The sequence below is a fragment of the Pseudophryne corroboree genome, chromosome 4, assembly GCF_028390025.1.
Source record: "Pseudophryne corroboree isolate aPseCor3 chromosome 4, aPseCor3.hap2, whole genome shotgun sequence".
Classification (NCBI taxonomy): Eukaryota; Metazoa; Chordata; class Amphibia; order Anura; family Myobatrachidae; genus Pseudophryne; species Pseudophryne corroboree.
The window spans coordinates 449,983,306-450,010,865 of NC_086447.1; the positions used below are offsets into that span (position 1 = coordinate 449,983,306).

At 46.2% G+C, this 27,560-nt stretch overlaps 1 long non-coding RNA gene across 1 annotated transcript in view; it reads left to right on the forward strand.

Moving 5' to 3' along the window:
* Positions 1-205: 205 nt before the first annotated feature.
* Positions 206-27,560, forward strand: part of LOC134909748 (uncharacterized) — a 51,349-nt gene continuing 23,994 nt past the window's right edge. Inside the window, exons 1-2 of the long non-coding RNA XR_010176021.1 lie at positions 206-404; positions 23,884-24,002. This is a non-coding gene — a long non-coding RNA (uncharacterized LOC134909748). The remainder of the gene's footprint in view (positions 405-23,883; positions 24,003-27,560) is intronic.

Genomic DNA, 27,560 nt, shown 5'->3' on the forward strand with positions numbered 1-27,560 from the left:
TGCCATGGTGCATGGGGGAAGGGGGGGTGTTAGATAGTGTTATCTGCCCTCATTCCGCCTCTTCTTCCCTGCTCCACAGCAACTGGACTTGGTGGTGGCAAAGATCCCCTCCCTTCTATCTCTCTTCCTCTCCCACACTTTTCTGTATCTCTCTCTCTCCTCTGTGGGTGGGGTGGGAAGCTGTAGTTGCCTCCTCCCCCTTTATACTTCCTCCCCATCAGCCCCGCCTGTGTGCGGTGCTGATCCTCTGGGGTCCCACCACGTGCCTCCTCTCACAGAACTGCGACTTCCTGTACCAGCCGTGCAGTAACCAGTGTGTCTGTGTGTACCGCAGAAGATGCACCTGCCACCAACAGTGAAGCTGGAGAGCCGGGCGGGAGCAAGCAGATCCTGCAGAAGGGGAGGTATCTGTGTACTTACCACACACACACACGCAGGTCCCTGCTACCCTCACAAAGAGGGAGGGGGAAGCTGCTGTCCTCTACGTGGCCGGACACTGCTGCCAGCCCACCTACCCACTCTCTCTGACTGCCTACTGAGGGCAGACTCCAGAAACCCATCCTTCATGCCCTGGGACCCCTCTGACACACTGCTTAATTTACAAGCTCCAATAGTTCTGTGCTCTGTCACCCTCTCTACTAGCACTTAAGGCCAGGGGTCATACATGTGCCCCTCCAACAGGTTGCTTATGATATTTGCAAATGCTACATGCGGACTATGTACTCTGTGCAGGCTGGTTAATGCAGAGGGTGCCAGGGGTACATAAAATCCCAATTATTGCTTATTAGCCAGTAGTGTCTGTCGCCTGATGTTGTTTTTACATTATACAACATATTTTGTATGCTGTATAATGTTCTATGTTAGAACACTGTTTAAACAAATCAGTATTCAAGAGATTGCTGGTATCTGTACTTGTTCTTCGTGACATGGTTACATAAGTTTTTAGATGTGTTGGTCTGGCCGCCTATCTTATTGTTCATTAACGGCATTCTATTAATGAACAATAAGATTGTTTAGTGATTTACTGTATATGTTTATATAGAACATGTATGGAGTATATTGTATTAAATATGTGTGGGCACACGGAGAGTAGTCACAGACTTAGCATGGAACCATCTCTTTGGGGCCAGACAAGACAACACTCGGATAAGACAGGAATAGGGACAATGTGCTGCACCTCACGTGGGCTGGAGTCCAACAATTAAAATATATTTTTCTCTGACGTCCTAGTGGATGCTGGGAACTCCGTAAGGACCATGGGGAATAGCGGGCTCCGAAGGAGACTGGGCACATCTAAGAAAGAATTAGGACTACCTGGTGTGCACTGGCTCCTCCCTCTATGCCCCTCCTCCAGACCTCAGTTAGAATTCTGTGCCCGGCCGAGCTGGTTGCACACTAGGGGCTCTCCTGAGCTCCTAGAAAAGAAAGTATATATTTAGGTTTTTTATTTTCAGCGAGATCTGCTGGCAACAGACTCACTGCTACGAGGGACTTAGGGGAGAGAAGCGAACCTACCTGCTTGCAGCTAGCTTGGGCTTCTAGGCTACTGGACACCATTAGCTCCAGAGGGATTGAACACAGGCCCAGACTCGGTCGTCCGGTCCCGGAGTCGCGCCGCCGTCCCCTTTGCAGAGCCAGAAGCAAGAAGAACGTCCAGGAAATCGGCGGCTGAAGACTCCGGTCTTCATTAAGGTAGCGCACAGCACTGCAGCTGTGCGCCATTGCTCCCCATGCACACCACACACTCCGCTCACTGATGGGTGCAGGGCGCTGGGGGGGGCGGGCGCCCTGGGCTGCAATAAGAGTACCTTATATTGGCATAAAACACATAATATAGTCAGTAAGACTATATATGTGTAAAATCCCCTGCCAAAAATATCCTTAAAAAAGCGGGAGAAATCCCCAGAGAAGAGGGCGGGGCTATCTCCCTCAGCACACTGACGCCATTTTCTCTCACAGCTCCGCTGGAGGGATGCTCCCCAGGCTCTCCCCTGCAGTTTCCAAGCTCAATAGGGTGAAAAAGAGAGGGGGGGCACTAAACATAGGCGCAAACTGTATATTTATAGCAGCTATAGGGGAAAAATCACTGTGTGTAGTGTGAATCCCTGCATTATATAGCGCTCTGGTGTGTGCTGGCATACTCTCTCTCTGTCTCCCCAAAGGACTTTGTGGGGTCCTGTCCTCAGTGTCAAAGTCAGAAAAATGTCTCAATGCACGTTGCCATATTTGCACCGCACACTGGTCCGCGCTGCGCGTGCGTGCGCTCTCCCGTGGATGCGCATGCCCGCAATAACGTGCACTCGCAGGCGCGGTATGCGTATTTACGGTAGAGTTTATGTAGTCGTAGCGTGCGACTCATTCGTTACAAATGTTCACAATTAATGTAGTTTATAGATCATGGTCCCTTTGATAGATTCTGAAAGTTTGGTTAAAATACAATGTCCCAGAGCTGAGGAATCCCTCTTTATATCGTACGAAGGGTCTAACAGGAATCATACAGCAGTGTTTGGTACCCATCGGAAGAGTATTTAATTAGCAATATTCCGGTGTTGGTTTGGAGCGTATTAATCGCTCGTGCGAATAGTTATGGACATAAGAAGTTTATGTCCATTTCTATTATTTACACATACTCAGGTATGCGGCGGGAAACCCAGTTTCCCACCCACCTGAGCTGTTGGAAATCATCACAGCCCACCTGTATGAATCACCCTATGACCTTTTGTTATGATGCAGGGCCGAATTCCTTCGGCCAATGGACAATGGGATTGTAGGACCAGGAGATTGCATTGTGTGTGGGGCATAAATAGGCAGGCCGACCACATCCAGCTCACTCTCTCATCAACGGTTATCTGCTGATAGCCGGGAGCTGGATATCGAGGCGCAGGCGATCATACCCTTTGTGCGTAAGTTTCTCTCCGTTATCATTGTCTTTCTGTGAGCCAATATCTCTCTCTCTCTCTCTCTCTGTTCTGTTCTCTCATATCTCCCCTAGACTAGGCTAGTATTGTATTGTATTAGATAGTATTGTATTGTATTGCATTTAGGTCAGTGTAGTATTGTCTTTTTGTATTTATGGTTTAGTTCTGTGGTTAGGAAGTCTCTGTTATATTGTAGTGTATCAATTGTACTGTTATCCCCTTTTACAAGTATATTAGATATAATACAGTTAATAGGCCTTGGAACCTAAACCAGCATCTGTGTATTTCCTATAGTGTTAAGTGTTCACTTGAGCGTCGGTGACGCTCAAGCAGCTTTGTAGTTAGTCAGGTTACACAAGGTTGCACTTACACCCTGTACTCACATTAAGGTATTCAGTGTATTTCATTGGTATAAGGTTTTAACATAAAGGTATAGCGTTGTGAGCGTCTGCGCCGCTGGTGACCTCCTCGTGGTCTCGAGCGTATGCTACGCCATAGCGAATCATTCCCCTAGACATAGCCAATAACGTGTCCTGTGATCCCTGGGCCGTGAGCGAACGTGACGCTTGAGCGTCTCGCCTACGGCTGAGCGATCGTTACGCAACTAGCGTACCATTACGGTACTTCTTAAGTAAACAGCGTACAGTGTTCTTAGCTTCATAAAGGGTTGTTATAAGGCAAAGGAATTTAGCATTGTCAATTGCGGGCTCGTCCTATACTTCTCATATCTGCACTAGGTAGATCAGCAGACATTATCCCTCCAGCAAAGGGTGGGAGGTTGTCTCACAGTGCTGACGGGATAAGCGTCTGCTTCGCTTAGATAAAGAGTGCTGAAGGAACCCGGTAACCGGAAGTAAGAACAAAACGCTTGTGTCCTTTTAAAACTGTTTATTTTTCTTTTGTCTTGCGTACGCACGCATACATACCTGCATTTCTTTTCACTTGTGTATTTCATTTTTCGTATATCACTATTCCTGTTTGCCAAATTTTATAGTTGATAGAAAGTGCTAAAAAGAGATTTGCTGTTATTTAATAGTAGAGGTAATAGTTAAAGTATAGAACAACACACGGTTTGTCTGAAGATACAAGGCAGTCAGTGTGGATTGCGGTAGATGATCAGGGATCATTTACATTGATAAAAATATATTGTGTTACGGTGGATCCTTTGCATTGCGTACACGTGTCGCTAACAAAGACTAGCGTACGCAATCCAAAGGCAGACGCACGCAGCGTTCATTACGCAACGTAGCGTCCGGTTACGCCCACGTAGCTCAAGTTGTGATAAAGTGAAGTAACGCAAAGGCGATAAGTAACGCACAGCGGTAGATAACGCGACGCGGAAAATAACGCAAGTCTATTTTTGGAGAATCTGAAATTTAGTTTAACAGATCCTGCTCCTAATTGGTAACACTGTTGGGCTGAAGACAATTTCTGCGCAGAAATAGATATAGAAACAAAAGTGTACATGTGTTGAGTGAGTGTGTTTTGTATACAAAAGTTTATATAACTTTAAGGTGGAACCAAAAGGAAAGCCGGGTACTCGTCAAGGGACATACGTGTAAGTGACATATACGGTGGCTAGGGAGGCATCCCTGGTTAAATAATATTTGAGCATTAGAGTATAGCGGACCATAAGGTAACAAGACCAGGAGGTCATAAGGTAACAAGACCAGGAGGTCATAAGGTAACAAGACCAGGAGGTCATAAGGTAAAGGTAACAGACCAGGAGGTCATAAGGTAACAAAGAGGTCCGCTATAAAAGTACAGTGGCACAACGCCTGGGGTGTTGGTGCAGAACCCATATAGGCCATACAAGCTCTGGCTGAAGGAATCGCAGCCGGAAACATAGATTCCATTGATCTTTCAGTACATGACAAGTAGTGCTCGTGTACTGAACGATTGGACCGCACGTAATTGTGTGCAGTAGTTAGTAATCTGACCTAATACCATTAGAGTAAAGTGGTCACAAACGCTATCTGTACATTCTGACGTGATTTGTGTAATTTTTTATTTTTGGAAGGGAAGTTCGCTGGTCACTCAGGAACTATCTAACAACCCCAACTTTACTGGAAAGAGTAAGTGTCCTGCGGGTAACCCTCATATGTTCCAGTAAATAAAGGTTCACAGGGGCCCTAGGTTGGGTACAGCAGCTCTGGCTACAGTGATTGCAGCACAGGCCAACGTGGGCGAGAAGTAAGTGGGGTACTTGATAAACCACCACCGCCGGCCTGCCCAAGGACATCTTGGTTTGTTTGTAAGGGTTCGCTGAAAGCCTTGATATTCAAGGAGGAATAGGCAACGCCTGCAGATTATGGGGGCCATTTGTTCAGGTAGGGGGCGATCAACCTCGGTTCGGGTTGATTCAGAGAACCGATCCATCGGGTCGGCACGATATGTGATGTGTAAGAAATATGGAAATCACGCTGAAGTTTTATGTGATGAATGGGAGAGAATGACTGTACAAGACAGGGACAAATTCCCAAGAATAGGTAGCTTCAGTCCAGTAGTGTTACAAAAATTTAAGGAGGAGGATAAGTCTCGTTGAACCAACGAAGAGACAAAATAAACATTATGAATATTTACAGTTATGGCACCAGGAAGGTGAGATACAGAGAGGTTTGGCTCTGGCGGCAGGATCTGGGGCAGTCAGGAAGTTGATTGCCACAGCTCCTCCTCCACCATACATTGCAGGAGAGGAGTTGATTGCGGAGAGAAAAGCACAAGGGTGAACAATAAAAATGCTCTTAGCAACAGTAGTACAGAGTATAAGAATAAGTGTAATAAATGTAACAATGATTATTGTAATACTGTTGAATGTACAACTATTAACCTGTGCAAGCTGCACCCCATGTCAAACCTCCCTCAGGAATACAAACAAGAAAGTGAGCCCAGAACGATGTCGGCACCTCTTCCAGAAGCCATCCTACAAGACATCCAGGTGGACACGACCAAATTGGTAAAGGCAATAATCAAACCCCCTAACGGAGGGTCAGGTGAGGTCGTGTCCACAGGTACGTACAATGTTTTATATCACGCACAAACAAATGTACCCCATATTGTAAGACCAAAACAAGGTGATGTAATTGAGTTTAGTCCTGTCAGGGTGATCACAGTCCCCAATGGGAAGACTGACGATCAGGGAACCATTCCCGTCAAGGACAGTGCAATGCGCCATCCCTGGTCCCGGACAGAATTGAGATCAATCATGTCTGATTACCCAGATCCTAGGAAAGATCTAACTGTATGATCAAAGATTCACAGAAGGTATATGAACCCCCTAGACAACGACATAATCATGGTATACAAGGAATCAGGTAGGTACAGGGAAAGCGGTTGAGGGTGATGAGCATCCAAACGTTTGAGGAGGCATCAAATCAGCCAAGACCCCAGTTCACTGACACTTGGAGAAAGCCAAGGATCTGTTACCATTGTAGAAGAGAAGGGCATTATGCCAACAACTGTAATAACCCACATAAAGTTAGACCCCCTAGACATGAAAATGAGCATGAATATGACACACCAAATTACAAGCAGGGATCATATAGGAAGAATTTTGGGCCACACCCATAATATATAGTCAGGAAAGGTGATCATTAGGACTGATGGTAAGCCTGAGGTAACGGTTGATAAATTGGGAGGTCATTCACTGAAAGACACAGGAATGACCAGGTGAAACGTTGTAAATGTATTTGTGAAAAATGTTTTTCTCTCCCTCTCTCTATCCCCATCTCTGACGATTATTGGTAAGAATTCAAACATTGCATATTCGCTTGGTCCTTGCAGAAGTCTACCAAACCCCAGCATGACCTATCCACCACAATGTATTCTGGCCAGATACAGACAGTGGAATAATGCAAGTGCTGGTGGGGAGGGACTGCTCAAGGAAACCATTAGACACGTAGATACGACAGCCAAATAGTCTGACAATGTTTTCTTAATGTTGACAATGTTTAAAAATGCTTTGTTTCTCTTTTCCTATTGGTGGTTAATGTCGAGTTATGTAATATATATATGCATATGAATTGTTCTCTATCTCTTTTGTTTTTATTTTCTCTCTCTTCTCACTCATGTTTCCATGATTTAAAGATGGTATGTCACCCCTCAGTTGGACCAATGGTAATGCCAGATTTTTGCTCCTTACAGAAAGATCGTCGGTTAGGAAGGAATATTGCATCACCAGAATGATCGTTTTTGAAGACTGAGAGACAACACCTTTGAGAGGACAGCAGAACAAGAAGAACAACAAGACGAGAGAACTTATTATCGTAACGAGTTCTCTCCCCCTCAAACTGATTTTCTTATACCCCATTTACAAATTTCTTCTTTTCTCCTCCTGTAAGATGGACTTGCCCCAAGAGACTGTGATATGGATTTTTCCCGTTAACCATGATGTTGACCAGAGCAGTCTGTTTCGGTGAGAGTACCAGTGAGGTCGAGAAAGGATCCAGAAAGGTCCTGATGACTGAGACGGAGGTGTAAAATTCCAATAGCAACCCAATCACCAAGCAAAGGCGAGTACCGGGCACGATCTAACAACCATGTTATCTGTAAACATTTTCTTTGAAGGATTGTTAGTTCAAAAAAAAAGAAAAACTGTATCTGTAGGCTCTGTGACAATGGTTGAAGATGGATGCATAAAGAAATGCCAATCCAGTCTTAATATCCATATGGACCAGCATCCATTGAGTGACCATCACTCCTTAGTGGGTAACGTGTTAAACCAAACAGATTGTTGGGTATGCTCTCAAGTACCTCAGGGTCACAGCAAATCAGGGCTAGTACCATTTCCTTTAACGTTAGGGGAGGTACTTGAGCTAAGTGGTGGGAGACCGGTGGACCGGAGGTTTAACATCTCCAGCCCTCCTAGTTTGAAGCTCCACCAATACCATGTGGATAGGTCCCTCTTATGTTTTAACATCTCCAATCCCAGAAAACCGGGAAATTGGGAAGTGTCATGGAGCAACCTTACCATGACCTTTTCACACAGAGCAGATAGAATGCCTACAGATACAGAGCTTGTACGCCACATAGCCAGTAGAGGAAAATCTTTCCGGTATCGATATACCTTAGGAAATAGGATTACTAGAGTTGGAGAGGTATCACCAGGATACTGTGCACATATCGTACAAACCGATACGTGCATTAGGCAGATGGAAGAATTAGGGTCAGGAGATTTCACCTGGAAGGTTTGTAACATGGTCATGTCCTTCTCCGTCCCTTATGTTCTCCCCGATGACGCATATTTCATATGCGGGAGAAAGGCGTACAAGTGGCTTGCCCCAAACTCTGAAGGATTGTGTTATATTGGAAAAGTATTGCCTGAAGTGATGACTGTTACACATGACAAAATGAAAGACATACACCGTGGTGCCCAAGCTCCTTATACTCACACTCATTACGAGCACCGAGTTAAAAGACAACTGTCAGAAAGGTTAGAGCATCCGGCCTCTGATTTTATCCATGAATCCACCGGGATTCAGGTTCTGGTAGCGTTAGATTTCACTCGTACCGCTCGGGGAGTGATGAATTATAGATACATTTCCGCACTCGCCAATTTGTTAGATAATATCACTGAAATGTATGATGACACGTTTAGATACACTGGAAGAGAACTTCAAGCTTATAAAACAGAACTAGTTCAGCATAGGATGGTTCTTAATTATCTTACAGCAGTAACAGGCGGATATTGTGTTACATTGGCAACACAGTACGGCATAAAGTGTTGCACGTATATCACGAATAGCACCGAGGATCCGGTAGAGGTCATAGACCAAAAGATGGACGATATTCTCCAATTGAAGTGGGAATTTCGTCGAAAACACAATCTCACCCTTGCTGCTGTAGGTAATGAGCTGACTAGTTGGGTGTCATGGTTGAACCCGCGAAATTGGTTCTCCGGTTTGGGGGACTGGGCTCAAGGAGTCATAAAAGGATGTTGGAAAGTTTCTACTATGTATCTTGGGTGTCGTTATATCGATTGGATTGATATTTAGATGCGGGCAGGCTTTAATGAGGTGCAAACAAAGTACAAAAGTGATGAGCTTGAGGAGTGAGGAAACTGTAATTAACCTGGATTTGATTTATGACCCAATGATAGAAACCAGAATGTGATGAAAATGCGATTATACGGTCCGTTTCTTTCACCTGTTTTTCTGCTTTTCTCCAAGATACAAAGACCCCCTTGGACGAGGAAGCTGACGAGACGAGATGTATACAGACAACAGACAAGCACCGAAGAAGAAGATTTGACAACTTTAAATATGGACACTTGATGAACTTTGCCATGGATCCCCAGTTTCCCTAGTATTTTTAAACTCACGCTAGCCCAACATTTTTGTAAATCTGATGGCACTGACAAAGCTTGTTGCTCATGCCTAAGGAGCAAAACAGCGCAAAGAAGACGACTCTCAACAGATACCGAACACAACTTCAACAACAGATGTACATTTCCCTGACATAGAATATCATTGCATTTTTCGTAAGTGTTCTTTATCTTCATCTCTACAACCCTCAGGTAACGACACACATAGACGATAGGGAATACAGGCACAGATATCAGCAACCACATACCTCCCCCATTCATGTATCATCAACTAAAATGTGCATCCCCATTTTGTTACAACCACAGCCGAAATGAGCTCGGTAAAGTTTGACAGCCCATCCACAGACCTGTACCACAGGATAAGAAGGAATTCAAATGTATACTTCGCAATACCTCGAAGCTTGATTTACAACACGTACGGCACGATGATACATGACCCCCCAAACATGGATTCATACACACATGCTTCTGCTATCTCACTAGGTCATACCCTCTTCACACCTTCTCCTCTCTCCTCCCCTACCCAACCATGGAAATCAATTAACCCCTGACTTACATTTTTCTCCTTAAATGTTTTGTGGCAGTTATTATTGACTGCCAAAGGGTGGACTGTCAAAGTCAGAAAAATGTCTCAATGCACGTTGCCATATTTGCACCGCACACTGGTCCGCGCTGCGCGTGCGTGCGCTCTCCCGTGGATGCGCATGCCCGCAATAACGTGCACTCGCAGGCGCGGTATGCGTATTTACGGTAGAGTTTATGTAGTCGTAGCGTGCGACTCATTCGTTACAAATGTTCACAATTAATGTAGTTTATAGATCATGGTCCCTTTTGATAGATTCTGAAAGTTTGGTTAAAATACAATGTCCCAGAGCTGAGGAATCCCTCTTTATATCGTACGAAGGGTCTAACAGGAATCATACAGCAGTGTTTGGTACCCATCGGAAGAGTATTTAATTAGCAATATTCCGGTGTTGGTTTGGAGCGTATTAATCGCTCGTGCGAATAGTTATGGACATAAGAAGTTTATGTCCATTTCTATTATTTACACATACTCAGGTATGCGGCGGGAAACCCAGTTTCCCACCCACCTGAGCTGTTGGAAATCGTCACAGCCCACCTGTATGAATCACCCTATGACCTTTTGTTATGATGCAGGGCCGAATTCCTTCGGCCAATGGACAATGGGATTGTAGGACCAGGAGATTGCATTGTGTGTGGGGCATAAATAGGCAGGCCGACCACATCCAGCTCACTCTCTCATCAACGGTTATCTGCTGATAGCCGGGAGCTGGATATCGAGGCGCAGGCGATCATACCCTTTGTGCGTAAGTTTCTCTCCGTTATCATTGTCTTTCTGTGAGCCAATATCTCTCTCTCTCTCTCTCTCTGTTCTGTTCTCTCATATCTCCCCTAGACTAGGCTAGTATTGTATTGTATTAGATAGTATTGTATTGTATTGCATTTAGGTCAGTGTAGTATTGTCTTTTTGTATTTATGGTTTAGTTCTGTGGTTAGGAAGTCTCTGTTATATTGTAGTGTATCAATTGTACTGTTATCCCCTTTTACAAGTATATTAGATATAATACAGTTAATAGGCCTTGGAACCTAAACCAGCATCTGTGTATTTCCTATAGTGTTAAGTGTTCACTTGAGCGTCGGTGACGCTCAAGCAGCTTTGTAGTTAGTCAGGTTACACAAGGTTGCACTTACACCCTGTACTCACATTAAGGTATTCAGTGTATTTCATTGGTATAAGGTTTTAACATAAAGGTATAGCGTTGTGAGCGTCTGCGCCGCTGGTGACCTCCTCGTGGTCTCGAGCGTATGCTACGCCATAGCGAATCATTCCCCTAGACATAGCCAATAACGTGTCCTGTGATCCCTGGGCCGTGAGCGAACGTGACGCTTGAGCGTCTCGCCTACGGCTGAGCGATCGTTACGCAACTAGCGTACCATTACGGTACTTCTTAAGTAAACAGCGTACAGTGTTCTTAGCTTCATAAAGGGTTGTTATAAGGCAAAGGAATTATTGTCATCAGTCAGAGCATTCCCTGTGTGTGTGCGTGTGTCGGTACGGCTGTGTCGGCATGATTGATGAGGAAGATTATATGGAGGCGGAGCAGGTGCCGATAAGTGTGATGTCACCCCCTGCGGGGTCGACACCAGAGTGGGTGGATATGTGGAAGGTATTAACCGACAGTGTCAACTCCTTTACATAAAGGCTAGATGACGTACAGCAGTGGGACAGCCGGCTTCTCAGCTCGTGCCTGCCCAGGCGTCTCAAAAGCCATCAGGGGCTCAAAAACGCCCGCTACCTCAGATGGCAGACACAGATGTCGACACGGAGTCTGACTCCAGTGTAGACGACGATGAGACAAATGTAAAATCCACAAGGGCCATCCGTTGCATGATTACGGCAATGAAAAATGTATTGCACATTTCTGACATTAACCCAGTTACCACAAAAAAGGGTATTATAGTTGGGGAGAAAAAGCATCCAGTGGTTCTTCCCCCATCAGATGAATTGAATAAAGTGGGGTTCCCCCGATAAGAAAATAGTAATTTCTAAAACGTTACTGATGGCGTACCCTGTCCCGCCAAAGGACAGGTTACGTTGGGAGACGTCCCCTAGGGTGGAGAAGGCGCTCACACGCTTGGCAAAAAAGGTGGCACTGCCGTCTCAGGATACCGCCGCCTTAAAGGAGCCTGCTGATAAAAAGCAGGAAGCTATCCTGAAGTCTGTATATACACACTCAGGTATATACTGAGACCTGCAATTGCTTCAGTGTGTAGTGCTGCAGCAGCTTGGTCCAATACCCTGTCAGATAATATGGATACTAGACAGGGATACTATTTTGCTAACCATAGAGCATTTTAAAGACGTGGTCTTGTATATGAGAGATGCACAGAGGGATATTTGCCGGCTGGCATCTAAAATTAATGCAATGTCCATTTCTGCCAGAAGAGTATTATGGACTCGGCAATGGACAGGTGATGCTGCTTCTAAAAGGCACATGGAGGTTTTGCCTTATAAGAGTGAGGGATTGTTTGGGGAGGGTCTCTCGGACCTAGTATCCACAGCAACAGCTGGGAAGTCGAAATTTTTACCTCAGGTTTCCTCACAGCCTAAGAAAGCACCGTATTATCAGGTACAGTCCTTTCGGCCACAAAAAGGCAAGCGGGTCAGAGGCGCTTCCTTTCTGCCCAGAGGCAGGGGAAGAGGGAAAAAGCTGCACCAGACAGCCAGTTCCCTGGAACCAAAATCCTCCCCCGCTTCCTCTAAAGTCCACCGCATGACGCTGGGGCTCCACAGGCGGAGCCAGGTGCGGTGGGGGCGCGTCTCCGGAACTTCAGCGACCAGTGGGTTCGCTCACAGGTAGATCCCTGGGTTCTACAAGTGGTATCTCAGGGATACAAGCTGGAGTTAGAGGCCACTCCCCCTCGCCATTACCTCAAATCTGCCTTGCTGGCTGCTCCCAAAGAAAGGGAGGTAGTACTGGACGCTATTCACAAGCTGTACTTCCAGCAGGTGATAATCAAGGTACCCCCCCCCCTTCAACAGGGGCGGGGTTACTATTCCACAATGTGGTACCGAAACCAGATGGTTCGGTTAGACCCATCCTAAATTTTAAATTCTTGAACACTTATATAAGGAAGTTCAAGTTCAAGATGGAATCGCTCAGGGCGGTTATACAAGCCTGGAAGAGGGTGTCCCCAGGTACCCACCTCACCAGGAGTACCTCAGGTTTGTGGTACAGGACTGTCATTACCAATGCCAGACGTTGCCGTTTGGTCTGTCCACGGCACCGAGGGTATTTACCAAGGTAATGGCCAAAATGATGATACTCCTTAGAAAGAAGGGAGTTATAATTATCCCGTACTTGGACGATCTCCTGAAAAGGCGAGGTCCAAGGAGCAGTTGCTAGTCAGCGTAGCACTATCTCAGGAAGTGCTGCATCAGCACGGCTGGATCCTGAATATCCCAAAGTCGCAGCTGATTCCCGCGACGTGTCTGCTGTTCCTGGGTATGATTCTGGACACAGAACAGAAGAAGGTTTTTCTCCCGGAGTAGAAGGCCCAGGAATTATCATCTCTGGTCAGGGACCTCCTGCAACCAAAACAGGTGTCGGGGCATCATTGCACGCGAGTCCTGGGAAAAATGGTAGCTTCTTACGAAGCGTTTCCCTTTGGCAGGTTCAATGCGAGGATCTTCCAGTGGGATCTCTTGGACAAGTGGTCCGAATCGCATCTTCAGATGCATCGGTGGATCACCCTGTCACCAAGGGCCAGGGTGTCTCTGCTGTGGTGGCTGCAGAGTGCTCATCTTCGTGAAGGCCGCAGATTCGACATACAGGACTGGGTCCTGGTGACCACGAATGCAAGCCTCCGAGGGTGGGGGGCAGTCACTCAGGGAAGAAAACGTCCAAGGACAAAAAACTTCTTTGCATATAAATATTCTGGAACTACGGGTCATTTACAATGCCCTGGGTAAAACAGAATCCCTGCTTCAAAAACAACCGGTGCTGATTCAGTCAGACAACATCGTGTTACGGCAACACGGCTGGATTCTAAATATTCCAAAGTTGCAGTTGGTTCCTACGACTCGTCTGCCTTTCCTGGGCATGATTCTAGACACAGACCAGAAAAGGGTTTATCTCCCGATGGAGAAAGCTCAGGAACTCATGACACTGGTCAGAGACCTATTAAAACCAAAACAGGTGTCGGTGCATCACTGCACGCAAGTCCTGGGAAAGATGGTGGCATCATACGAGGCCATTCCATTCGGCAGGACCTTTCAGTGGGATCTGTTGGACAAGTGGTCCGGATCGCATCTTCAGATGCATCGGCTGATCACCCTATCCCCCAGGGCCAGGGTGTCTCTTCTGTGGTGGCTGCAGAGTGCTCACCTTCTCGAGGGCTGCAGATTCGGCATACAGGACTGGGTCCTGGTGACCACGGATGCCAGCCTTCGAGGCTGGGGGGCAGTCACACAGGGAAGAAACTTCCAAGGCCTATGGTCGAGTCAGGAGACTTCCCTACACATAAATATTCTGGAACTAAGGGCCATTTACAATGCCCTAAGTCAGGCAAAATCCCTGCTTCTACACCAGCCGGTACTGATCCAGTCAGACAACATCACGGCAGTCGCCCATGTAAATCGACAGGGCGGCACAAGAAGCAGGATGGCAATGGCAGAAGCCACAAGGATTCTCCGATGGGCGGAAAATCATGTACTAGCACTGTCAGCAGTGTTCATTCTGGGAGTGGACAATTGGGAAGCAGACTTCCTCAGCAGACACAACCTCCACCCGGGAGAGTGGGGACTTCATTCAGAAGTCTTCAAGCTGATTGTACACCGGTGGGAACGACCACAGGTGGACATGATGGCGTCCCGCCTCAATAAAAAGCTAAAAAGATATTGCGCCAGGTCAAGGGACCCTCAGGCGATAGCTGTGGACGCTCTAATGTGTTCCCTCCTCTTCCTCTCATACCCAAGGTACTGAGGAGAAGAAGAAGAAGAAAAAGAGTAATAACTATAATCATTGTTCCGGATTGGCCAAGAAGAGCTTGGTACCCAGAACTTCAAGAAATGATCTCAGAGGACCCATGGCCTCTGCCACTCAGACAGGACCTGCTGCAGCAGGGGCCCTGTCTGTTCCAAGACTTACCGCGACTACGTTTGACGGCATGACGGTTGAACACCGGATCCTGAAGGAAAAGGGCATTCCAGAGGAAGTCATCCCTACGCTGATTAAAGCTAGGAAGGATGTGACCGCAATACATTATCACCACATATGGCAAAAATATGTTGCGTGGTGTGAGGCCAGGAAGGCCCCAACGGAGGAATTTCAGCTGGGTCGTTTTCTGCACTTCCTACAGTCAGGGGTGACTATGGGCCTCAAATTGGGTTCCATTAAGGTCCAGATTTCGGCTCTGTCGATTTTCTTCCAAAAAGAACTGGCTTCACGGCCTGAAGTTCAGACTTTTGTTAAGGGAGTACTGCATATTCAGCCCCCTTTTGTGCCTCCAGTGGCACCTTGGGATCTCAACGTGGTGTTGGATTTCCTAAAGTCGCATTTGGTTTGAGCCACTTAAAACCGTGGAGCTAAAATATCTCACGTGGAAAGTGGTCATGCTGTTGGCCTTGGCTTCGGCCAGGCGTGTGTCAGAATTGGCGGCTTTGTCTTGTAAAAGCCCTTATCTGATTTTCCATATGGATAGGGCAGAATTGAGTACTCGTCCCCAATTTCTTCCTAAGGTGGTATCAGCGTTTCATTTGAACCACTCTATTGTGGTGCCTGCGGCTACTCGGGACTTGGAGGATTCCAAGTTGCTAGATGTAGTCAGGGCCCTGAAAATCTATGTTTCCAGGACGGCTAGAGTCGGGAAGACTGACTCGCTATTTATCCTGTATGCACCCAACAAGCTGGGTGCTCCTGCTTCAAAGCAGGCTATTGCTCGCTGGATCTGTAGCACGATTCAACTTGCACATTCTGCGGCTGGACTGCCGCATCCTAAATCTGTAAAAGCCCATTCCACGAGGAAAGTGGGCTCTTCTTGGGCGGCTGCCCGAGGGGTCTCGGCTTTACAACCTTGCCGAGCTGCTACTTGGTCGGGTTCAAACACATTTGCAAAATTCTACAAGTTTGATACCCTGGCTGAGGAGGACCTTGAGTTTGCTCATTCGGTGCTGCAGAGTCAGCCGCACTCTCCCGCCCGTTTGGGAGCTTTGGTATAATCCCCATGGTCCTTACGGAGTTCCCAGCATCCACTAGGACGTCAGAGAAAATAAGAATTTACTCACCGGTAATTCTATTTCTCGTAGTCCGTAGTGGATGCTGGGCGCCCATCCCAAGTACGGATTGTCTGCAATACCTGTATATAGTTATTGCTTAACTAAAGGGTTATTGTTTTGAGCCATCTGTTGAGAGGCTCAGTTGTTATTCATACTGTTAACTGGGTATAGTATCACGAGTTGTACGGTGTGATTGGTGTGGCTGGTATGAGTCTTACCCGGGATTCCAAATCCTTTCCTTATTGTGTCAGCTCTTCCGGGCACAGTTTCCTAACTGAGGTCTAGAGGAGGGGCATAGATGGAGGAGCCAGTGCACACCAGGTGGTCCTAATTCTTTCTTAGATGTGCCCAGTCTCCTTCGGAGCCCGCTATTCCCCATGGTCCTTACGGAGTTCCCAGCATCCACTACGGACTACGAGAAATAGAATTACCGGTGAGTAAATTCTTATTTTAATTAGCTTAAACATTGTATTATTTTATTTGGACACTACTGTGTGGTGTGGTGTGAATCAGGGGCACTATGTGCGGTGTGAATAAGATAGTGCTACTGTGTGGCATAATTTTGGGGTACTATTGTGTGGCCTTCGGCACGTGCTCTCCCTTGATTAAGTATGGGAAGGAGGGGCGGGGGGGGGAGATATTATCAGGGCCGGATTAGCAATGGGGCGGATGGAGCTGCAGCTCCAGGCCCCCCATTGAAAATAGGCCCATGGGATCCCATGCAGTGCAACCAGCCAGCGGTGACAGGAGAGGTACTTTTCTCCTGTCACCACTACTCAACAGCATACGCCTCCCTCCCGGCCAAGGTTCCGCCTATCCCCTCCGTGCTGCCCGCAGTGTGCACATCCGCCCTCATCCCCCCATGTTACCTGAACTCAGATACCGAGTTGTGCTAAGCTCCGCCCACACCGCGATAAACTCTGCTCCCGACCCCATCCATGGTGCCTGCAGCTGTGCTTCAGATTGTCTGATGCTCCGTTCCCATGCCATCCAAGGCTGAGGGTCTGTCCCCCGATGATAAGCTCCGCCCCCTCCTTTACTCCTTCCACACTGAGCCTGGAGCCATCTCCTGGAAAGCCTGCAGTTCCGCACACATGTTTGATAGCTCCACCCCCCCTGGACAGTCAGCAGCTTGGTCCTCTCGGGTCACCTGAAGTCCTGCCACTTCAGCGAGCTGCTGTCAGTCCCGTTCTTCCAAAGGTTTAAATATGCAACCAGTGTGCAGAGAAGGATTAAGGCCCCAGGGGGGCCTGGGGCACTTACACAAGGGGGTTCCTTTTGCTTAATGTGTATATATATATATTGCACCAGAAGTTTTTTTTTTTATTGAATAGAAAATAGTGCAGCAGGAGGCGGGTGAAGTGGCCAGCCTGCTGCACTTACAATATGCTGCTCCCGTCTCTGCCGGAGCCCCGCCAGACGCCAATATGGTGTGCACCCGGCTCTCCCTGCCGCTGCCAAAGTCTCGCCGGGCACCCATGTGGGGTTCACACAGATTTCGTCCCTGCTACCGCCGGATGCCCACATGGGGTGCGCCCGGCTCTCATCCCTGCCGTCGGACGCCCACGTGGGGTGCACCTGGTTCCTGTACCTGCCGCTGCTGGAGCCACACAGTTTGCCCATCAAGGACTGGTAGGCTTTAATGTTAAATCAGAATGCCCAATATGCCCCTATCCCACCCTGCGTTCTCTCCCACTCAGTGTCCCAATCCCCAATATGTCCCTCTCCCACTCAGCGTCCTCTTCCACCCAGTGTCCCAATCCCCAGTATATCCCTCTCCCACCCTGCGTCCCCCCTCCCACCCAGTGTCCCAATCCCCAATATGTTCCTCTCCCACCCAGTGTCCCAATCCCCAATATGTTCTGCTCCCACCCTGCGTCCCCTCCCACTTAGTGTCCCAGTCCCCAATATGTCCCACTCCCACCCTGCATCCTCTCACACCCAGTGTCCCAATCCCTAATATGTCCCTCTCCAACCCTGCGTCCCCCCTCCCACCCAGTGTTCCAATCCCTAATATGTCCCTCTTTCATCCTGTGTCCTCTCACACCCAGTTTCCCAATCCCCAGTATGTCCCTTTCCCACCCTGCGGCCCCCCTCCCACCCAGTGTCCCAATCCCCAGTATGTCCCTCTACCACTCTGCGTCCTCTCACACCCACTGCCCCGATCCCCAATATGTCCCTCTCCCAGCCTGCGTCCTCTCCCACTCGGTGTCCCAATCCCCAATATGTCCCTCTCCCACCCTGCGTCCTCTCCCACCCAGTGTCCCAATCCCCAATATGTCCCTTTCCCACCCTGCGTCCTCTTCCACTGAGTTTCCCAATCCCCAATATGTCCCTCTTTCATTCTGTGTCCTCTCACACCGAGTGTCCCAATCCCCAATATGTTCCTGTCCCACTCTACATCCTCTCCCACCCAGTGTCCCAATCCACAATATGTCCCTCTCCCACCCTGCATCCTCTCCCACCCTGTGTCCCAATCCCCAATATGTTCCTCTCCCACACTGTGTCCTCTCCCACCCAGTGTCCCAATCCCCCATATGTTCCTCTCCCACACTGCGTCCTCTCACACCCAGTGTCCCAATCCCCAATATGTCCCTCTTTCACCCAGTGTCCCAATCCCCAGTATGTCCCTCTCCACCCTGCGTCCCCCCTCCCACCCAGTGTTCCAATCCCTAATATGTCCCTCTCCCACCCTGCGTCCCCCCTCCCACCCAGTGTTCCAATCCCTAATATGTCCCTCTTTCATCCTGTGTCCTATCACACCCAGTTTCCCAATCCCCAGTATGTCCCTTTCCCACCCTGCGGCCCCCCTCCCACCCAGTGTCCCAATCGCCAGTATGTCCCTCTACCACTCTGCGTCCTCTCACACCCACTGCCCCGATCCCCAATATGTCCCTCTCCCACCCTGCGTTCTCTCCCACACAGTGTCCCGATCCCCAATATGTCCCTCTCCCACCCTGCGTCCCCTCTCCCACCCAGTCCCCAATATGTCCCTCTCACACCCAGTATCCCAATCCCCAATATGTTACTCTCCCACCCTGCATCCTCTCCCACCCAGTGTCCCAATGCCCAATATGTCCCTCTCCCATCCTGCGTCCCCCCTCCCACCCAGTGTACCAATCCCCAATATGTCCCTCTCACACCTTGCGTCCTCTCCCACCGAGTGTCCAAATCCACAATATGTCCCTCTCCCACCCTGCGTTCTCTCTCACCCAGTGGCATAGGCTCTAGAGAGATGTACCTGGTGTCAACATCTAGTAGTGGATACTATTAAGGCACTGTTAGAGGGGAGCAGAACATCAGGACAGGTGAGGTATATCTTTAATGGGTCACACTTATGGAGTGCAATGGAGTATGTGCCTATAACATCTGGGAAAAGTGATGTGTAGCTTGTTCACATTTTTTGATGGGTCATAAATTACACCAACGCAGGTAGTATCTAGAGGTCTCTATGTGTTAGCGGTAACATTGCTACTTGGTATCTCCCTTCATATATAAGATCTGCCTGCAGCTTGCTGTCTGATTTATCCCATTCAAGAGGCCATACATAGTGTGTTGCTGTGATGACCTGGGTATTTTGTGATTGTCGTTGGAGTTCTTAGTATCATATGCTCTCTGTACTTTATGGCACTCACTGTGATGCCCTCTGTATTATATTGTGGTCACTGATGCTTTTTGTAATTTGTAGCCGACCAGCAGTGCAGGTTTCATAGGAGTCTGCGGATAGGGGGGGAGGTTAGACAGAGAGTAAAGCCTAATGCTGAGTCCCAGGTGTCGCACAACAGCTGTGAGACATGCAGTGCCAAACCCCAGGATAACCAGCATGCCAGTATGTTTATATGTGCTGACCTTCCCCCCCCTGCCCAATGTGCTGTAGTGACCACTCGTGGTCATTGATGCTCGCTGTATTATATAGTGGTCAATGTGATGCGCTCTGTTTTATGTGGCAGTCAGTGCGTTGTCTGTGTTATATTGTGGTCACTGATGCTCTCCATATTATGTGACAGTCACTGTAATGCTCTGTATTATATGGTGGTCACTAAGATGCTGTCTGTATTATACTAAATATTTAATCATACAAAGAAAAAACAAACAAAATTGGGCGTCAATGGTTGCATTGGATGGTAGCCGCACGTTCCTAGGGCCCGGTTTCTCTGACCCCAAATAAATATATCAAAAGAAGGAAAGAATGGAACTGCGCATATCATCCAAAATGAGACATTTATTCAATATCACAATATAAAACATAAAGATTAAAACACACTACACACTGAGGAAGCCGCTGAGGTCAGATCAAAGCGGAGAAACGCGTATGTGGATGACCGTGAGTTTATAGCCAGCCGGCTCAACTGTTAAATAAGGACATCTCTGTGGGCATAATTGCTTGTGGTATGCATAATTGCATGGTGCTATACTAACATCCTGGCACTCGGACCCCAGTGCTAAGGGGACTATGGAATGCGCTCCCATATCCGTGTGCTTCACTAATTGCCTGCTATCAGAGACTGCCTATTAATAAACATTCCTGCTTTAATAAGACTAACAAACACAAGCTCACACTGCTGTTCTGTCTTTACATCAAATAATCCTTGGGACATTTTTGCTACTCTATAAAACCCCGGTTGTGCAGGGGTAGAACAACTGAAGTACAAATACATCTTTGCTGCTTATTGAAATAGTCCCATGGACATTTGATATATATGTAACATGCAGGGACGCCTGCTGTGTTATATAAGTCACCTGTGAACAGATACAAGAATTAGACTAATAATTTTAGGTGGTAGAGAGTATAACATTGTGATATATGTGCTTGTTGTATGATAGGAATTACTGAATATATATATAAAATAGTAATTTTATTGCTTTACCGGCCGGTAATTGGAGGAACTTTTTCTTTTTAATCTTTATGTTTTATATTGTGATATTGAATAAATGTCTCATTTTGGATGATATGCGCAGTTCCATTCTTTCCTTCTTTTAATCATACAAAGGTTGGTTGAAAATTAAGAACATTTTTAGAGAGTGTGATTTCAAGGTATAAGGGGTAGATTTTTATGTTTTTTGCCATAGACATAAAAGGTAATACAAAAGAAAAAGTTTTAGCTATCTCTAATAATAATAATAATAGTAATAATAATAATACTATACACAAAGTCCCCATAAAGAAACCACTGAGAACTAAACTGTTTTATTAGCGCTATCTCAGGATGGCAATGACAGCTTAATTTTTTTTTTAAATATATATATTTTTATATGTAAATACTGTTTTGATTTTTTTAATCATCTTTAATATTTTTATTTCAAATTTTATTTTAAAATTTATTTATTTTTTAATGAAAAAGTATAACTGAACCCAAACCAGCTCACACATGCACATCTGCAATGCTGTAAGCTAAACCTGATTTATTTTTATTTTCTATAAATTTAAACTATTCTAGCACTCAAGAAAAGGCAGATAATACAGTTCTCACCCATTCACAGTAAAACATTTTTTTCTTGTTATAATTCCACTATAAAGTGGTTGAAGGTATGCACCAGCTATGCCCTCCATGGGGATAGCCATACCCACAGTACTGGCTACACCCCCATATCAGTCATTCCGCCACAGCAATTGTCCCACCCCCTGTAGCGGCATACAATAGGCCCTTCATAAATTTCAGCTCCAGGCCCATCGCAGTATGCGCTGCTGGTATACCTTTTGGAGCTGCACCAAGTGGACGCAATCACCCGAGTAAACGCTGACTGCACACACCTCGCTCACACCCCCGGAAGCCGCGGACCGCGAAACCGGAAGCTAAAGTGGTGCGTTCCAAAGCCCACGAGCAGTGCAGAGCAGAGAAGCACTGCGGCTCTGGGAGGCGGCGGACGGCTAACAACTGAGGAGGGGGCCCGGACAGAGACGGAGATCCGGCAGACGGAGCGGAGGATAAAAGGTATACCAGCAGCGCATACTGCGATCAGGAACTACCTGTGTCAGCATACACTAATCCAAATAGGGTGTATAAGGTCTTGCTGCTTTGGTTCATTCATATAAGCACTAAATGAGACCTTAGTGTGATTTTATAAGCACACCACTTTTAAATACCAGCACGGTTAAAAATACCGGAAGCCCTTGCGGCAAAGGAAATCAGGTCTCAGGACACTTGAAGCCGATTAGGCTGTGACTTTGTGGACACGTTTTTATCCATCTAATTAGAGGGATTGATACTGGAAAAAGATTTTAGATATGAATTGTGGTTATCGGTCTTATCTATTGTGCTCATATAGATTTTTAATCAATTGTGATGAACAAATGTGTTTTAATTTATTCAGTCTGATATTTTCCTACATTCTTTCTTCTTCCTTTTTCTTTTCTTTTCTTTATTTTCCAATTTAAATGGTAAATATTATAGAACAACATAATTCCACTTCCAGTCCAATCAAATTCACTATGGAGATTAACGACAAGCAGATTCATTTTCTTGATGTGTGCATAACCATCACCGACAGTGTTATCAACACTAGATTGTTTACTAAACCCACGGATATGAACAATTTACTAAGGTTTGATAGTTTCCATCCTAAGCCTACCATTTCAGGCCTTCCCTTTTCCCAGTCCCTGCGGGTCTGTAGAATTAACAGCCAGGAGACACAGAGAGATAAACAACTGAGTGATATTTTTGTCAAATTTGTTGAGAGGGGCCGGGTATCCACTAGGATTGTTGGAACAAGCCAAACAGAAAGCGCTGAGAGTTACACGTCAGCAGCTACTGAAACCTAGCATACATAAACCACTTGATGGAAGGTTCCCCTGGGTGACACGGTATAATACCAGTAGTACACGATTAACTAAACGCACCAGACAATTGTGGCCCATCATTGCCTCTTAATAGGGATCTAGGGGAGGCATATCAGTCTAGACTACTGCCCAGCTATTCCAGGGGGCGGAGTATAAGGGATTTTGTTGTTAGGACTGATGTCTCTTCTTTTGGAAAAGATAATTCACAAAAAAAAATTCTCAGACGCAAGAATGGGTGCTATAAGTGCAGTGGCTGCACCACTTGTTGCTACATGGTACAAGGGGATACATTTCAGCATCCCCATACCGGGAAATTTGTGATATATTTATTATCTTGTCCTTGTGGACTTGCCTATGTTGGCAAAACTGATTGTGCCTTCAAAACAAGAATGGCACAACATAGGTATGCCATACGTGAGGCCATCAAATCGGGAAGTAGTGATCAGCCTGTGGCACGCCATTTCGTGTCAGCAAAACACGGAATATCAACGTTACGATATAAAATAATAGATCATGTCCCATTCTCGCTGTGGGGTGGGGATCGTTCTAAAAAGTTGTTGCAGGCGGAATCTAAATGGATATATACACTAAATACCCAATGGCCTAGGGGTCTTAATAAAGCCTTAGTCTAAAATGCTTCTTATAATAGACTTAGAGGTTTTTTGTAAGGTGATAGCAGCACTTATTCCATGGTTTGAATTATGTAGACCTCAATAATGAGGAGTGGGGGTGGGAGTTATTAATATTTTACTCCAATTATACGAGAATACTGTCTAGGTGTTTATGGTACTGTAAGTACTATAAAACAAGATATGTGGCTTAAATTGTTGTCAGAAAATATTTTTATATCCCCCTGTTGGGCCCAGTAGAGCGACGGAATGTAGCATATTTTATCATTTATTATTATTTTGTTCACTTACCTGTTTTAGACATTATGAGACATGATTACACTGTACACATTTGTTGCAATAGTATATATTGGTTATATATGCTTGCCGCTAAGCACTTTATTTGGTTAAGTTGTATTTACACTGTGTAACTGTTTCTATGGTTACTGTTTCCCCAGCCCCAGTGCGCCAGCCGGACGGACCGGAGCCGCGTCATTTCCTGTGGGCGGAGTGACGTCAGGACCGGGACCCGGGCAGCGTGGCTGGAGGCGGCGATGCGGACCTCTTCTCACTGAAGGTATTTATACACTGTATTTTGCACTGTTTGGTTATCCTGACGAAGGGGCTGCGTCCCTGAAACGTAGAAAGAATAAAGGCACGTTTTATTCACCATACCTTACAAGTCTCCTAGTGCCGCCCTTATTGTCGTTGCTGTATATTGGTTACAGGTCCATGAGGAGAGGGCACAGGAGCAGGTTACCGAGACGCTGGGGAGCGTGAGGAGTGCCGGGGCATACCGCATTGTGTATATATATATATGTATATATGTATGTATATATATATATATATATATATATATATATAGTTTATGAATGTATTAACATCTGATGAATTCTAAATTATTACAAAACAATGTATATAGTTTTTATTCAAGTATCTGATCTCTACGTACAGTGGTTGCCATGGAGACGTGACGCTGGGGTATGGCGGACTTCCGGGTGTTCACACTGTGACGCTCATCCTCCCAGGAGTCCGCGGATCCCAGCATCTGTCTCTTAGGCAACACATTCTAATCGTCATCTCCCCTGCTCTTTTGGGTTGCTGTGGGGGCATGGCTGTGGGGACTGTGGACTTCCAGGTCTGCACACTATGTTGTGAGCCTTCTCCGGGGTCCGCCGTTCTCGACGCTTGTTCCCATGGCGACATGGTAGCATCTAGTTTCCCTTCGTGGAGAGGACCTTTCCCATAAGCCCCTGGGTCCATGTCACAAACTATTTAAAATAGTAACCTGTGGCGAGAAAAGCGAGACACCAAGCCCGAAGCGTGGTGAGCGAAGCGAGCCCGCGAGGGTCCAATGGTGCATAGAAAAAAATAATAACCTCGAACGAACGGAGAACGGAGAAAACATTTAGGTGCTGTAAGGGCGGAAGTTCTCTCCTGCCCTCTCTTTATGTCACTTCCAGGTCCTGATCACGAAGGGAGCATAGACACAACCATGGCGACATATTTAACAATTGGACAAACCATGACCTCTATATATCACGTGTCATAGATATCACGTGACCAAATCTGATTCTTTGTCTTTTGATTAGACAATTGCTCTTATTTCTTATGTATAAATAAAGAAAAGCTATATAAGTGATGATTTTACAAGGTCATAGTCATATAAGAGGACATAATATCCCTAAAAGTCCGATCATGTGATTGATATTAACCAACCAGAGGATCTTATTCCATATATCTGATTGGTCTCTGAAATCACATGATCAGCCAGAATCATTGGGTAATTATTCTGGTAAATATACACCGTTTCCTGTTTACTTATTGCTAAATCTGACCATTTATAGAACATAACACCTATTAAACAACATAGCATTGCCTCAGTTATATATTTTTAAGATTTTGCTAGACGGTTTTTTAATTCATGTCTGTATACACACACGTGCATACAATTACACAATTATCTGGCAGGTATTTAAAGTAGGACTGGGAATACTACATTCATATGCTCCTGAGGAAACTGGGGTGTAACAACCCAGCGAAACGCGTTGAGCTACAAGGACCCCAAGTTCCTACACTATTCCATCTCATTGTGGACTCTCTGCTATCACCTACTGGACACAATATGAACAATACAATCCCTCCAGCGGAAAGCTCCTAACCCTTGCACAATTTGAGGACACCCCTAGAGTACCTTCATTTACGGGAAATTCATTGTGTATTTATACAAATTGGGAATTGCATCCTACTGGGCTATGTCAGCAATTTCAAGTGCTTATAGGAGGAATCCGGAGAAGGTCCTAATTCTGTATGATTAATTTAATGGAGTCAGATATGCAATGTATTGTTATTTTATGAATTCTGTCATTTTTTAGACTAACATTATCTTTAATTAAAAATATTTTAAATGTTCAAACCGTCTAGCATTATCATATATCTATGTCTTTTTGATATATTTATATAAGCGCTCGTTTTCTCTATATATACCTTTTGTACTATAGTGTACATATAGGGGCCTCACAACCCCCTTTTTTCCAGCTGCTTTAATTTGACTGCGCATATACACAAAACTTTTATTCTCTTCTGTCAGTGCTTGGAGATTATATCATCTCCAAGCTCCAGAAAATCCGTATCTCCCCATGCTGTAAATGTGATCCGGGTCGGATGACCCGGGTTACTGTTTACAATACAGCCTTACCTGGGTCCTTCCCGGGTACTACCCTGGTCGCTACTGGACCTGTGGGTTTTTTTGAGCTGCGACCCGGGTTATCCCAGGTTTTAGTGGCAATGGAAAATTGTTATTAGTATATACTGAACAAAATCTGGAAGAAAGGATATAATGACAATATCAAAAACCTCAGAGAAAGTTTCAAAGTTATGCAACTATGGTAGTATGGGGAATAAAATTCCCACAGTGAAATTCTCAGACAGTGCACATAAGAAGATTGTGTTATATTACAGTATTTAAACAAATGTGTCAATAAAATATACTTCCTGCAGGTAAAATTCAAAAAGTCCAATATTGTAAATACACAAAGCAGCTGTGAGATTATTACAATTTTTTTTTAGTTCATTAGACATTTGATCAACACATTGTATTATAGCATTCAAGGTTACACATTGTAACATGTGTAACTCCATAGTGAAACACTAAAGGTGGGTACACACTAATAGATATATCTGCAGATCAACTGATCTGCAGATATATCTATGGACGGATCGGGCAGTGTGCTGTGCATACACACTGCCCGATCCGTCGGGGACTGACGTCATGAACTGGGCGGGCGTGTACACATGCCCACCCAGTTCAGCTGTCAATCACCGCCGGCCGCCGCAGCATGTGTACCGCCCCGTACACACACAGCGACGCGCCAATATATCGGTAGATATATTGGCCGTCGGCTGTGCTGCGCGGCCGACGCGATACGTCTGTGAACGACGGAGTTCACAGACGTATCGGCCGTACACACTGGCCGACGGTCCTGCGATATATCGCCCGTTCAAGAGAACGGCCGATATATCGACCAGTGTGTACGGGCCTTAAGAGACAAAATAATGGTACAAATAACAATCTTGTAAGAATCTACAGTATTTTAAATAATTGAAGCAAAAGTGCAGTAGAAGTGTTAAGGTGTGTACAGGGCCGGATCTTGGGCGCTGTGCGACCCAGGCGACAATAGGGGGCGTGGCTTCGTACAGGGGGCGTGGTCATTTACGCCCCCTGTGCAGACTGAAATGATGTGCGGTGCGCGATGACGTCATTGCGCACCGCACAGCAAAGGTCCTCTCCACGAAGGGAAACTAAACGCGTAGCGTCTAGTTCCCTTCGTGGAGAGGACCTTTGCTGTGCGGTGTGCGATGACGTCATCGCGCACCGCACAGTAAAGGACCTCTCCACGAAGGGAAACTAGACGCGTACGCGTCTAGTTTCCCTTCACAGCGGCAGCGGGGGGCAAGCGGGCAGCGGGGGGCACAGCAGCAGCGGATCTTGCCCTGGTGCGGCGCCCTCCGGGAGGCAGCGCCCCGGGCAAAAGTCCTGCTTGCCCGTGGCAAGATCCTCTACAGGGTGTGTACACATGGTAAGATTCGGGCTAACCCTGATTCTCACTATGTGACAGGGGCTAGGTCATCATCG